At 35.9% G+C, this 12,560-nt stretch overlaps 1 protein-coding gene across 12 annotated transcripts in view; it reads left to right on the forward strand.

Annotated features, from left to right (window-relative positions):
- TANC1 (tetratricopeptide repeat, ankyrin repeat and coiled-coil containing 1) overlaps window positions 1-12,560 on the forward strand; it is a 114,208-nt gene that overhangs the window by 17,994 nt on the left and 83,654 nt on the right. The window contains exon 1 of one of the 12 annotated variants that reach the window (XM_009666537.2): window positions 12,482-12,502. The exons of 10 other annotated variants lie outside the window; for them this stretch is intronic. The gene's annotated coding sequence lies outside the window, so the exon portion shown is untranslated. Of the gene's footprint in view, window positions 1-12,481; window positions 12,503-12,560 lie in introns of those variants that run through there. One more of the 12 variants, XM_009666540.2, reaches the window with a different exon arrangement.

Here is a 12,560-nt window from a genome sequence, read left to right on the forward strand (position 1 = left end):
TGAAGCTGACTTTGTCCTTGCAAGCGTTGGTATGGTATTCTTCAGTCATGCTTTGTTTACCAAAACAAACAGCTGCAACAGCTGAAATCTTAAAAGGAGTGACTGACTTTAGTAAAGCTTAGTTGTGGAGGAAGAGGAAGTGCAATATGCTTAGAAAAGGCAAGATGCAAACATTACTTGGAAATGTCCTATTAATATAGATCTCTTTTTTTAAAAAAAAAAAAAAAAAAAAAGGCAAAACTCTGTATCCTGGATCTGTTTCAAGGGATGAGGAAATGCAAATGCACGATAGTGCTGTTCAGTTTGATCAGTTCTCTTTTGAAGAGCACAAAACGGATATGAAGAAAATCTTTCCCTGAAGCTGAAATACTTCTGGATATATGCCAGAATGCTTCACAGTGTGTACAGATAAGCTTTCTTAATAACACTTAGTTTAACTGTAGCCAGCATTTCTAAGCTGTAGTATTTGGTTTGTTGGTTTGGTTTGTTTCCTAAATGTGCGGTTCAACTGTTTATGGAATTTAAACATTGCTGTAAAGTAACCAAGGTGTTCAGAAATTTGTAAGGGAACTTTTTTCTTTTTTTTTTTTTTTTTTTTTTTTTACTTGCAGCTTGCAAATGAATACTGCATTTCACTATGTTTACTTTCCAGTTCACAGCTTTTATTGGTTAGGTCTGTCCTTGGGTGTCATTAACATATTGGAACACAGGAATTCCTTTGGAAGCGGTACTCTTTCATTATTGCAAATCATTTTATAGGGGAGAGGAATTGAAACAGACTTTGTTTCCAGGTCATAGACAGCTTTTGTATCTGCACTGAACGTGTTTGAATAAGCAATCATCTTGCATACCGTTTCTGTTCTTTACTGGAATATATCCTAGAAGAACTGTATTCACAGTGGGGAAGCTGGCCTTCATTCTGAAGAGAGAAAATCTTTAATGGAATTGTCCATGATTTCTTTTATATGGTGCCTTATTACCCCCTACCTATATCTTAAGAATAAGAATGATGTATGCTTTAAAATTTCCGTTCTGTATCAAGCCTCTTTATTCTGGATAACACAAAATGTATAGTTATGTTGGCAAAACAAGAGGAAAGTTAAACGGTGTGCAAGTTTTCTCTTTTTTTCCTCATCACTTTGTTCTGGCAATGTTTGTAGAATTTCATTCTCAGATTCTGAAACTCCAGATCCTATAACTGTATAACGCAGATTTTCTAACTTGGCTTGGGTTGTGCATTCAGCTAAGGTATTTAAAACATTTGTGTGGACAAGCAAAATAGTTCTCATTATTTAAAAAACAGATTGCAATAAATGCAGTGGGGCTATTATTTTCTTTGTTGTCCTAGCGTAGGAGTTTATCAGGGGACAGTATTTGTTAGCAAAAATGCTTAGGGTTGTTTTGCTTTTCTTTTGGAATCTGATAATTAGAATTTTTAAAGCTTGAAGTAGTATTTGGAGGCATATGCCATTTAAAGTAAGATTAAATTAGTTGGAGTGCGCTTCCTGCTGTAGTACAGCTAGCTTCTGTAATGTTTCTCTTTCCGTCTCTGAAGAAAGCCTCAAGATACAGACTAAAAGTGTACAGCCCCTTTAGTTTGTTGTATTCTGCCTCCGCTAGGGTTTTGATCCAGGATGAGTCTAGTTGGAGACAAGGAAAATACTTACTGTTTGAGCCAACCGAAGAGACTTACAGCTGCGTTACCTGCTATTACCATTACCGTCCCTCACCATATAAAATACATTCAAAGGCTTTTCTCCTCTTTTCAGTATGAGTGAAGGTTTATTATCCCTGTAAGCAGGGAATGCAGTATATATATTTGCCTACAATATGAATGGACTCGTAGGTAAAGGAGATAATGTGCCTTAAAAGGTGTGGGGGGAGAGGAACAGCTTCTCTAATCTTTGAAAGAGCCTGTTACCAAAACAAGATGTGCAGACAGTTCCTTCATTTCATTCTTTTCTGAACACATGTAAACTCTGTTTATTTGGGAGGCGGTGGAGGGAAAAGAGCAAGGTTCCTTCATGTTCCACAAGGAAGCAAAAGAAGTGCGTGTATTTCTCTCTTTGAGCGCTCTGTGACTGAACAGAAGTTTTGACGCGTCTTTCAAACGTAACAAAGAAATAGTAAATCCTGGTTAAAAACAGTTTTTCTATGAGAAAGGTTTCCTGCTTCTATTTGTAGTGCTGTTCCCCTTATTCTACAGATAACTAACTGTTGTAGAGAGAAATTTGTCATGAGATGTCTGTGTCTTGTGGCTGGGACCTTTCGAATGCCAGTCTGGTGAATTCAGGAAGAGTATTTTCTTCATGTCTCTCCCTCCTCACATTAACCTACATCTTTTTGTTTAGGAAATATCATAAATATCAGGTCTGATATCACTTGATCATATATGATGATGCTTCAGTAGTAGCACCTATATTTAGAGAGTCTGGAGCAAATCTTTTCACAGATTTTTCTTCTAAATTAGTCATTAGAGGAAAAAACTATATTATTTTAAAGAATTATAAGCCAAAATTCATTACTTTTACAATCACAAAGCATATATGATATAAAACCCAAAGCTCAGGAGATGTCCGTTCTAGGGAATGTATATTATAGTTTCTGTTTATTTAAATGCTTGGTGATATTAGGTCAGGTTCAGTATTTCTCATAATCTTAGATAGGGAGCCGATGTAAATAGTTTCCTGACTCTGTCTCTGCTAGGCCTCTGACGACAGAGAGGTTCTGATATTTAAAAATAAGTGAGGAAAAACAATTTTAAACTAAAAAGGAAGGCAGAATGAAGTACAAATCATAGTTTTAAGAATTGTAGATCTCTCTTAAGCAGACTTTGATTGCCTTGAGCTGGTATTGTAGCATAGACCTTTTTTATTCTGAACAGGCTGAGTGAAGCCAGAAAGTCCTTAAATTGCACCCTGCTAATCAGGAACTAATAATTTAAGCAGTCACCATGATGAAAGTAATGTTTTTTTTTCCAGAACTTAAACCCTCTATCAGAACTACTAGCTATCGAGTAGATCCTTTTGTTGTTGGGTCTCTTTCCCCAGTGTAAATGCAGTTGTTTATGACTGCTTTGGGGACATTGATGGAGAAAGGTCTGGAATGGAAGATTTGTTTAAACATTCCTGAATCTGTTCTTCCTATAACGGCATAGGTAAGCAAAAAGTGATCAGTACAATTCTCAGTGGTGATATGAGTTCTCTCCTTTTTTTTTTTTTTTTCTCTCCTAGTTTCTTTGGTGCCTGATTTTTTTTTTTTTTTCTGTTAATTTGTATACCTCTTCTTGGTGATATCTGATTGGTTAAGTATCTCTTGCTAAACTGACAGGTCTCTTTCTTACTTGCAGCTCTCTCCAGCCCTGCATCAGGGCAGAATCAGGACTTTAGGCATAATATGTTTTTTCACAAATAGAGGGAACTTACCTTCTTTTTCTCCTGACCTAGGTACCATGCTCTTTGTGAAAAATGTGGTGTACAAGATGCACTTCTTGAGGGTTCTCTGAAGGATTGTGTTAAAAACAAAACCTATGAACTGTGAAATAGAAAATAAAAGGACAAGGCCAGCACTTTGAACAACTAGCAGTGTGGACATCCAAATTAAATGCTATAAAATATTCTGAGCTCCATTCGTGTTTTTTACCTTTGAAAGTTCAGGTCCAGGGTTTAGTTACTCATGGACTACACTATTAAATCCTCCTGAAAACTCCTTACTGACTTCAGAAAGGACATTCATCTCAATATTCAGTATTTTTTGAAATCTTTGTGTTTGTTGAAAACTAATTTTTCCAAGGCTTTGTGTGTAATAACTGGTTTGTTCTCTGTTACAGAAGTGTTTGTAAGGATCTCAAAGACAACTTCTTCCTTCTGTTTAGTTTAGTTTTGTTGTCATGTTGTGATTAATCAGCAGTTCATTGGCTGAATACCTTGTGTACTAAAATATACTTATTGTAGATAGGCTCTTTAACAACTGATTCTTTAATTTTTATTTCTTTAGCTTCTTTAATTTCCATATTCTAATGTGGAACTAGATGATTCTCATGCACTGAAACTGGACTAACAGAATCGAGACTTGTTAATGGAGAATGTTAATTTGGCTAATAACACCACTGGTAATATTTCAGAGAAATTAAGTGGTGTGTCTTCCTTTATATTTCTCACAATTTTGTAAGTTTCTACAGTCTGTTCTAAGAGAGGGCCTGATTCCCTTTTTTAACTCTTATTATTCCATTAAAAGAGGCCAGAAAAGTGAGAATTCTGGATGTCAGTTTCCATAGTTTTGAATTGACCAGACATCAGCTGTATCCTGTCCTTGTCTATTTGTTGAAAATTTTTCTTTTAAGTAATGTATATCTTTCCAGCTGCAATGCATTGATTTTACGTCTTTTGTTTTTGTGATGTTATGACAGGTAACTACTACTAATACATGGATAGAATCATCGGATATAGAGAAGACCTGAACTTCAGCGTTTATTGAGAATCGTATTTCTTTTAGCATTTCTGATACAGATATGATGATGAAGACAGGCCTGTTTTCCCCATCTTCATTTGTAGGTCATATTTAATGTACATATGTGAAAACTTTCAGGATTTTAAATAATAAAGGAGTCTCTACATATCATCAAATCTATCCAAACAGTACTTGGACAGTATAATATGATAAATGTTAGAACGCGTAACTTCTAGTAAAATTGTATTTGGCATAAAAGAGTGTGTATACTTTCTGTCATATATCATCAGGTTCCAGAAAAGGCAATGAAAAAGATGATCACGATGAAAGACCTTTTATTTATGTTTTTTAAGAATACTGATGCATTTCTGTAGTAGGTGGACAGTATTTAGTATGTTACATTTCCGGACAAAGTATCTGGACAGCTGTTTGTAAGTAGAATTTAAAGGAAAACTTACTCTAAGTGCTCGTTCTCCTTACCCCTGACTGAGAGTAGTGTAGAGAGCTGGGAAGTTAACAACCTTAGCTGTGAGAAGAGAAAGTGAATCTCACATCTTTCTTGTCTGGAAATATAATATTTTAGAATATCTTGACACCTGAAAAATGTTCGCTTGTGGTGAAAGAGGGGTAGCTATAGTACAGTTTAGGATATTTCCCACTTAGGAAAATTATGAAGTCATGAGTGCTCGCTGAGGTTACCTCAAATGACAGAGGGGTGGATACTTGAGACAGCAGATTAATGGATATGCTTGTTTCCTTCTCTTCTTTATCTAATGATTGTTGCCCCATGAGAGACGACTTTGGGAATTGACCTCAGGAGCTCCGCTGTATCCAAGTTATGCTTCATAGCACACTTTCTTTGTAAATCTTACTCTGTGCTATGGTTTTGCAGTAATTAGACCAGTACGTGGGTAGAGCTAAAATGAAGAGAGTTTCGTTTCTGTTGCAGTTGGATCTGATCAAAAGTTGTGGATCCAAGCATGACCTTTTCATGACAGGATAATTTCTACTTTGAATTGAAGACTTTTTTTAGTGCTGAATGTGTGTATAAATTTATCATACCGTAAATGATCAGAAATAAGCCTTGACTTTGTCTACAGTTATGAATATGGGGGGGGGGGGAAAATTAACTCAAACAGTATACACTGAGCTAAATGTGATGAAGGGTGTGGGAAGGGAATTTTCATAAACGCTCACTTACCAGGTGCTAGAAAACAAAACTGATGCCTCACTTGCGACTCTTACGAAAGCCTGCAAGTTAATTGGAGGACTACTAGGCTTTTAATAAAAGCAGTTCTGCAGTGCTCCTTGGGTTTTGTAAAGGGGATTTGGTGTATTTATTGGAGAAATGGGTTGGATTCAACTAGTCGTTTATAACGTGTTGAAGTGGTCTTAGGAACCCCCCAGGTACTGAACTAACTTTGGCTAAAATACTGAAAAGGTTAAAATCGGTTACGGAAGACAGTTCTTTCACAGCTGGAGCGCTCAGGGGCGGAGTGCACTGTTACAGCTTGGGCTCAGTTTTCTTCATCCCCTGGAATCAGGTGTCATACTTGACAAGTCTGTTGGACAATAACATTGAAGGTAAGAGGAGGTGCAGCCATAAATCAGTAGCTTCATAGTTCTGTATGTTTACTGCTTGCCTAAAAATTACTCTTTCCAGCTTAGAGAAAGATACAAGGAGTAGCACCTCTTCTGTTAGCCAGTGTGGTAATTTTTCCTCTAGTTCTTACTAGACTTTGTTATGGTCATAGCAAAAACGGGGAGGTCATCTCTGGTTATCTGCGTAGAATAATTGATTTGTGCCATTCCTTTTGAAAAGGAAGCCAAAGAATAATTTTGGTGGATTTTTAAGCCAGAAGGAATTCCTAATGATGGTTAAACTTTTGTTAACGGATAAAACTAGCTTTTGTTTCATGTGAAAGTTGTCATTTAGAGAGGAGCTCATATGTGATACTTGATGAACAAAGAGATGAAACGGGAATTTTCCCCTCTTTTGCTCTGTATTGGTGAACATAGACAACTAATAACAGGTGAGAATTCAAAGAAACTGAAACTAAAGTACTGAGCATTCTGCATATGAAAAGGAAACTGTGAAGGAATACAGGAGACATTTTGTTGCAGTGGAGTTTGAAATGGTGATGAAATGAGTCCCCAAGTCCTTGAATTACAATATTGAGACCTGCTTTGATGACCCTTCTTTAAAGAAGGAAAGTATAATGGCGGTCTTATTTCAACATAAAATGCTATGCAGTAGAGCTTTTCTTTCTCTAGTTTATAGTCAGTCAACTTAAGTCAGACTATATTTTAAAAAAGCAGCCGTCTTACTGACAGTACAAAACTAAACCCAGTATTTGGGCAAGTAGATGATGTGTTATCGTGCTGTGAGTTCTTCAACTTCAAGCATCTGTTGATCCAGCAGTTGAGTTTTTCTAATGTGCAAGAAACACTTATATTGTTGTTAGTGCTATAACACCTTGCCAGACTCTACAGATGAACTATATTCTGTCTCATATTTCAGAAGCCATGAGCTTGCCCTGGTTAGATAGAAGATTGTTGACATATGTATAACCAGTTTAACCAGTTTGTGCTGCCAAATTAAACATTTTCTCCCAGTTCTGTAATATAAACTTTTAAACTATGATAAAAGCTTTTAGGCCGTAGAAGTTTTCCGGTTACTTTTATCTTTATGTTTTTAGCATACAGCTTTTTACAGGAATTTTAAGATGATGCAGCTTCACAGGACAAGACAGTGAAGTTTTTATTAGAAGTTCTGTATTTGAAATCCAGGAGAGATGCAAGTGCATAAGAAAGTAACTTTGCTGTTGCTTACTATTGTGTACACCGTGTTCAGATTATGTATTTTGATGTTCATGACAGAAAATGTTTTGCTTATAAGTTATGTTGAAAACGTGCTTTTTTCAGTTGAGGGGGAGGAAGTGCCACAAATTGAAGTCCCTCCTCCTTGCTGAGGGCCAAGTCTGTGTAGAAATCTAACATGTAGATTATTTTTAATATATAACTTGTACATGCTGGAGTTTTTTTCCTTCTTTAAGAATCCATGTCTAAATTAGCTCTCCATTGATTTTGTTTGTTTGTTTTTCCTCAAAGTCATGATTTTTCTCACTTAAACTGTGAACTGTTGGGAGTTGCTGGGTTTTAGTGTTTCCTTTTTAAAATGCTGTCCAGGGAACAGTGTGACTGCTATAAATAGAAATCAGTTAAATAGACTATATTTGTTTAATGTTCTGTCTTTATTTTAAAACAAAACTTTGTGGTAATTTAGTGTGCTGCAAAGTATCCTCTGGTAATTACTGATATAAAATAAGAAGCATTAAACATACGTTATGGGTCTCAAAGCTTACCAAATTGTTCTGCTTTTTATTTAATGAACTGCATTTCAAAGTATTGTTAAATATATATATATGTGTGTATATATATATTTTTTTCTCCTCTGAGAGGAGCTTTGCACTGAGTATTCACGTCTACTGTAAGTGGCAGTGAACTTTTGTGTTGTACGATTTCAAAATTACTGCTAGAGACACAAATCTGTTGTGGGTACTCTGTATTGGGAATTCAACTGGAGTATTTGGCTCAACGTTGACCTGAGTTAAGGAAAGACCTACTATCTCAAGAATAGTGGAACTGGCATAACTAGAAAAAAAAATAGGTGATCACTGGCCACAGTTGGTTTTTAAAAAAAAAAAAAAAAAAAAAAAAGACAAAAGCAAGGAGTCACGTTTCAAGGAGGTCTGTTGTCATTTCTGTCGTGAGGAGCTTGATACTTTTTCATATTTGTCCACTGGATTCCCATTATTTTTTCCACTGACTGGTTTTAACCTCACATTTTCTTTTTCCTCTCTTAAAGCTGCTACTGAGAGTTTGTTTTAACATGGCATGTGTTCAAGATCCTGTGTAAATTGGATTACTGTTACTGTTATTAGTTTGTTTTTCTTAGGAAGGATTCTGTCCCACTGTCTTCATTTTGCAGTAGATTCCTTCTGAGGATCAGCTCTGTGAAACCAAACTCCTAATTATTCTCTTGTATTTGGGGGTAAAATTGTAAATGGACTTAACTTCTAGTTGCATATATAGATAGCACTGAGTTGTATTGCTTTTGGAAAAAATGCATCCAGTGTTCCCTAGACTTGCTCTATGAACTTCAGCAAGACTTCAGGAAGACTATTTCTTCCTCATTCATATACAAATATCACCTGAATTTTGATAAAGTGATTACTTTTCTCCAAGATTTATAAGATTTTAAAAAGCTTTTAAGTAAAACTTATCATATTTCCTCTAACATTATTCAGTGTTATAAATTGTTGGTGTGTTAGGTTAAAGTTTCACAGCCAAGCAGAAGTTGGGAAATACCAAATGAAGAATGTCTCTGTAGCTCTAATTAGACTACTCGCTCTTGTACATATGCATTGTGTTTCAGCCTTGAATAATTTGATCGAACGCTGCTGTCTCCACGAAATGCTTTAACTGAACCTGTGAAACCCTATTAGTAAAGATAAAAGCTACAATACCCACAAGTACAGTTACCTCAATCGTGACCTACTATAATGAGCTAAGAAGACTTTAATTATAAGGAGCTGTCCAATTACATATAAAAATGGGTTCCATAGAACTGAAGACCTCCAAACGGTAATGTTAAGCTGAAATTTATGTATGTAGGTTTCTGGAACGAATTTAACTAGTGTCCATTCTATCACTGCTGATGTGAGGGACGTATGTTGTTTTGATGAATGACAAAGTAAACAAAATTAGTAGTCAGTAATGTGACCTCTATAGTATGTAAGAGATTTTCAGTTATACAGCTATATGACCTTCTGGTAATGACAAAAAACTCTGCAGAATGCATTTCTAGTCGTCATAAAAGGACACTTGAATGTCCATGATGTAGGAAAACTCGTAAGTGAAGTATTGCTGGTTTATCGTGCTTTCAAACTGGGAACTTTATGCTGAGCAGGCAGAAGTAAGAAGGCAGAGACAGGTGGGTGCCGATGGTGTGTGTGGTTTTTTTTTTTTTTAATTGATAGTTAATTGCCAGTTGACGAACCAGTACTAAAATACAGCAGTGATATGAATGGTAGGTTTTCTAGCAAATAAACTTTTCACCTATGGAACTCTTACCAGCCTTCTCTAAGGCAAGCACATCATTGTGGGCTTCAGAGATGAGAAATACTGTCAAAATTACCTAAGAAAGAAATTAATTTTTGTCACTTATGTTAGAAAGGCCCTAATTCATGAAGTAAGAAATCTTGGATAATTGATAAGCAGTTTAAAGAATAGAATATCTGTTGCGGTGAAAACGCGGGGAAACGGTCTTATTTTGAAATTTCCAAAGGATGTAATTAAATGGTGAGACAGTTACTAACCACAAGTGTGTAAAAGTTCATGGTTCTTAGTTCAGCAAAACATCCTCGGTAATATTGCAGTAGAGGCTTGTAATCATGATACACAGCAGTTTAAGCTGTTATTCCTAAATTTGTCATAAAATTACAAACTTAAAGCTAGATTGTATTTTCTGTTTTAATAAGGTCTGTTAATGAATAAAAGTCATCTTTTCCCCAAAGGTATGTTCTCATGATTTTAAAACTAATTGCTACTGATTGAAACACTAGTTATAACTGTTCTTGGAAATGAAAAGTTCTGTACAGAATTCTATAATACATTGGTAAGTGCCATCAGCAAAATGTGTAAGAAGAACTGGTAAGTAGGAATTGGGTAGAGATCAAATAGCTATCCCAGTTTTCAAAGACGTGCCCTTGTAAACACACGGGACCTGAATCTTTGTTTTGGGGAGTGGGGGGGGTTGTGGGAGGAGTAGTACTATAGAGGCGTGCTAATGCAGAAACCAACGGAGCTTAAAGGACTTTTGTGTGGTTTTAAAAAAAAAAAAAAAAAAGGCAACTATGCTGCAAAGAGTGTATAAGTTTTTAATCTATATGACTTGCAAAACAGACAGAGGAGGTAAAAACTGCATGCTGTGTATGTGTAACATGCTAGTGAGAAGGAGAAACCAATCCTTAAAGATCTTTTAAGGTAGTACAAAGCCTATGTAGGTTTCTTCTCTTCACGTGTTTCACAACGAACAGTTTCTGAACCAGTGTCTCAATGTTGAGCACTAAGGTTATGTTAGCTCCCAAGTCATACATGAACCAGTAGGTGAAATCATGTGGTGCGAATTGGCTGGAAATAAGTGGGATGAGTTAGAACGGTTGTTCTCAGATGCAATTTTTTAGAGAATTTTGTACTAAAATTAGAACCTTTCTGAAATGGTGATCAAGAACAGGGAGAAGAGAACAATGGGGTTAGACTCCACTGTTTGCTAGAGGAATATCAACAATGAAGACTTGTAATAGTTTGGCTGATAAATATGAAATGTAAATCACAGCTGGCCTGTAACAATACTGTACTTTGCACGGTTGTGTGATTCAGAAAACATCAAAGAAGCCTGCTATTTTGAGCAAATAACATACTCACTACAGCACGTTTAATCTGTCCTTTTGTACAGCCAACTACAGGCAGTGTACACTGAACGTACCTGTTGTAGCCTACATGATATACAGAAGGAGGAAGCTATTCTCAAAGAATACTTACTAAACTTGCAAAGTTAATCATTCAGGTTTGAGGAAAACAAAAAATTTAAGGTGTTTGAGCAGTCTCTTGCCTCTATGTATTATGACCTTGCAAAGAACCACAGAGGCAGTTTGTGGTAGAGACGGGAATAGAACACGGCTTTCCTGGGTCCCAGTTGGTGCATTGTAGACCGAAAAAAAAGAAGAAAAGAAAAAAAAAAAAAGTTTGTGGCTGTCCTTTGTACCAGCTGAATGGACAGAATGTGATTACATAATTCAAGAGTTAGCACAACTTATGCACGCAAGAAGAACAGATTTGCGTTGCATGGTCCAGCCTTTAAACTTGTCATTTCCTAACTTTTTAACTTTACAGTTTTGGCATTGTATGTAGAAGCCTTTTTGTTTGCTCTGCAAATTTAAATCAGATACTGTTGCCTAAATTAATGTTTTTAAATACCTCTTTCAGTACTTAAAAGAAGACACGTGTTATATGCCTATAGAGGAAAGAGTTTGCTGTCTTAACAGACTGTCTATAGTACTTCAGATATGCTTTTATACATAATAAATCATGTAAAATTATTATTCTCCCCTCTTACCTGTATCAAACTCTGGAAGATGTTCGTAGATTTTTGATTTGTAAGTACTATTTTAAGTTTGATTAGATTTCCACAAATGTGAAGTGCCCACACATTTCACATGTATAAAAAAAACAGACTGACTCTCTGACTGAAAAATGATATTCTTCCTCATGCACTACATTTCTGTAAGGGATACTGATTGTTAAAAATGTTAAAGCTATTGCTTCTCTCTCAGTTGCTGTCTCAGTTACTGAGAGGAAAGCTGCTTAAACCTTCAGAGCTTGAAATGTCCTTTACTGTATTTTTTTTTCCTTCTTGTATACAGTTTGCTGACTGTTTTTTTGGTAACTAGTTACAGTTTTCATGTGAACCTTCTTGTAGTCTGTATTTTCTATGGTGATTCTTGATTTAAGTTTGGCACCACAGATAATAGGAGTGAAACAGATTTTTGAAAGGTCATTAGTGCATCCCCCAACTTCAAGGAACAGGTCCACCTAAATGATTTCTGTTATAAAACTGCTTTTTAATAGCATTGGAAAAAAAGATAACCTTTAAAGTTTACAAGCCTTTCTCATGCCTGAAACAGAAGCTTGTGAGGCTCACAGCTTGCCTTGATTCTTGTTGTGTTTTTTCACCCCAGCTGTATCATGCAAATGAAATATGTTAGCTAGTCTCGATCTTTCATCCTCAGCCCAACACTGTATACTCGAGGACCGCTTCTAAGTTTTTTTTTTTTTTTTTTTTTTTTTTTCTTACAGATATCTGTTTCATCCATTTCAAAGATAAATACTCCACTGTTTTCTTATGGTCTGTCTGTCTTCCAGTAGTTTGCTATCCTTACTGCTAGGAAGTTGTTTCTTACTGCCTAAGCTAAACTTTCTCTGCTGCAAGGTAGGCCCGTATTACTTTGTTTATGCAGAGTTGATATATAGGATTACTCCCTTCTGTG

Source organism: Struthio camelus, chromosome 6 (genome assembly GCF_040807025.1).
Source record: "Struthio camelus isolate bStrCam1 chromosome 6, bStrCam1.hap1, whole genome shotgun sequence".
In the NCBI taxonomy this organism is placed as follows: Eukaryota; Metazoa; Chordata; class Aves; order Struthioniformes; family Struthionidae; genus Struthio; species Struthio camelus.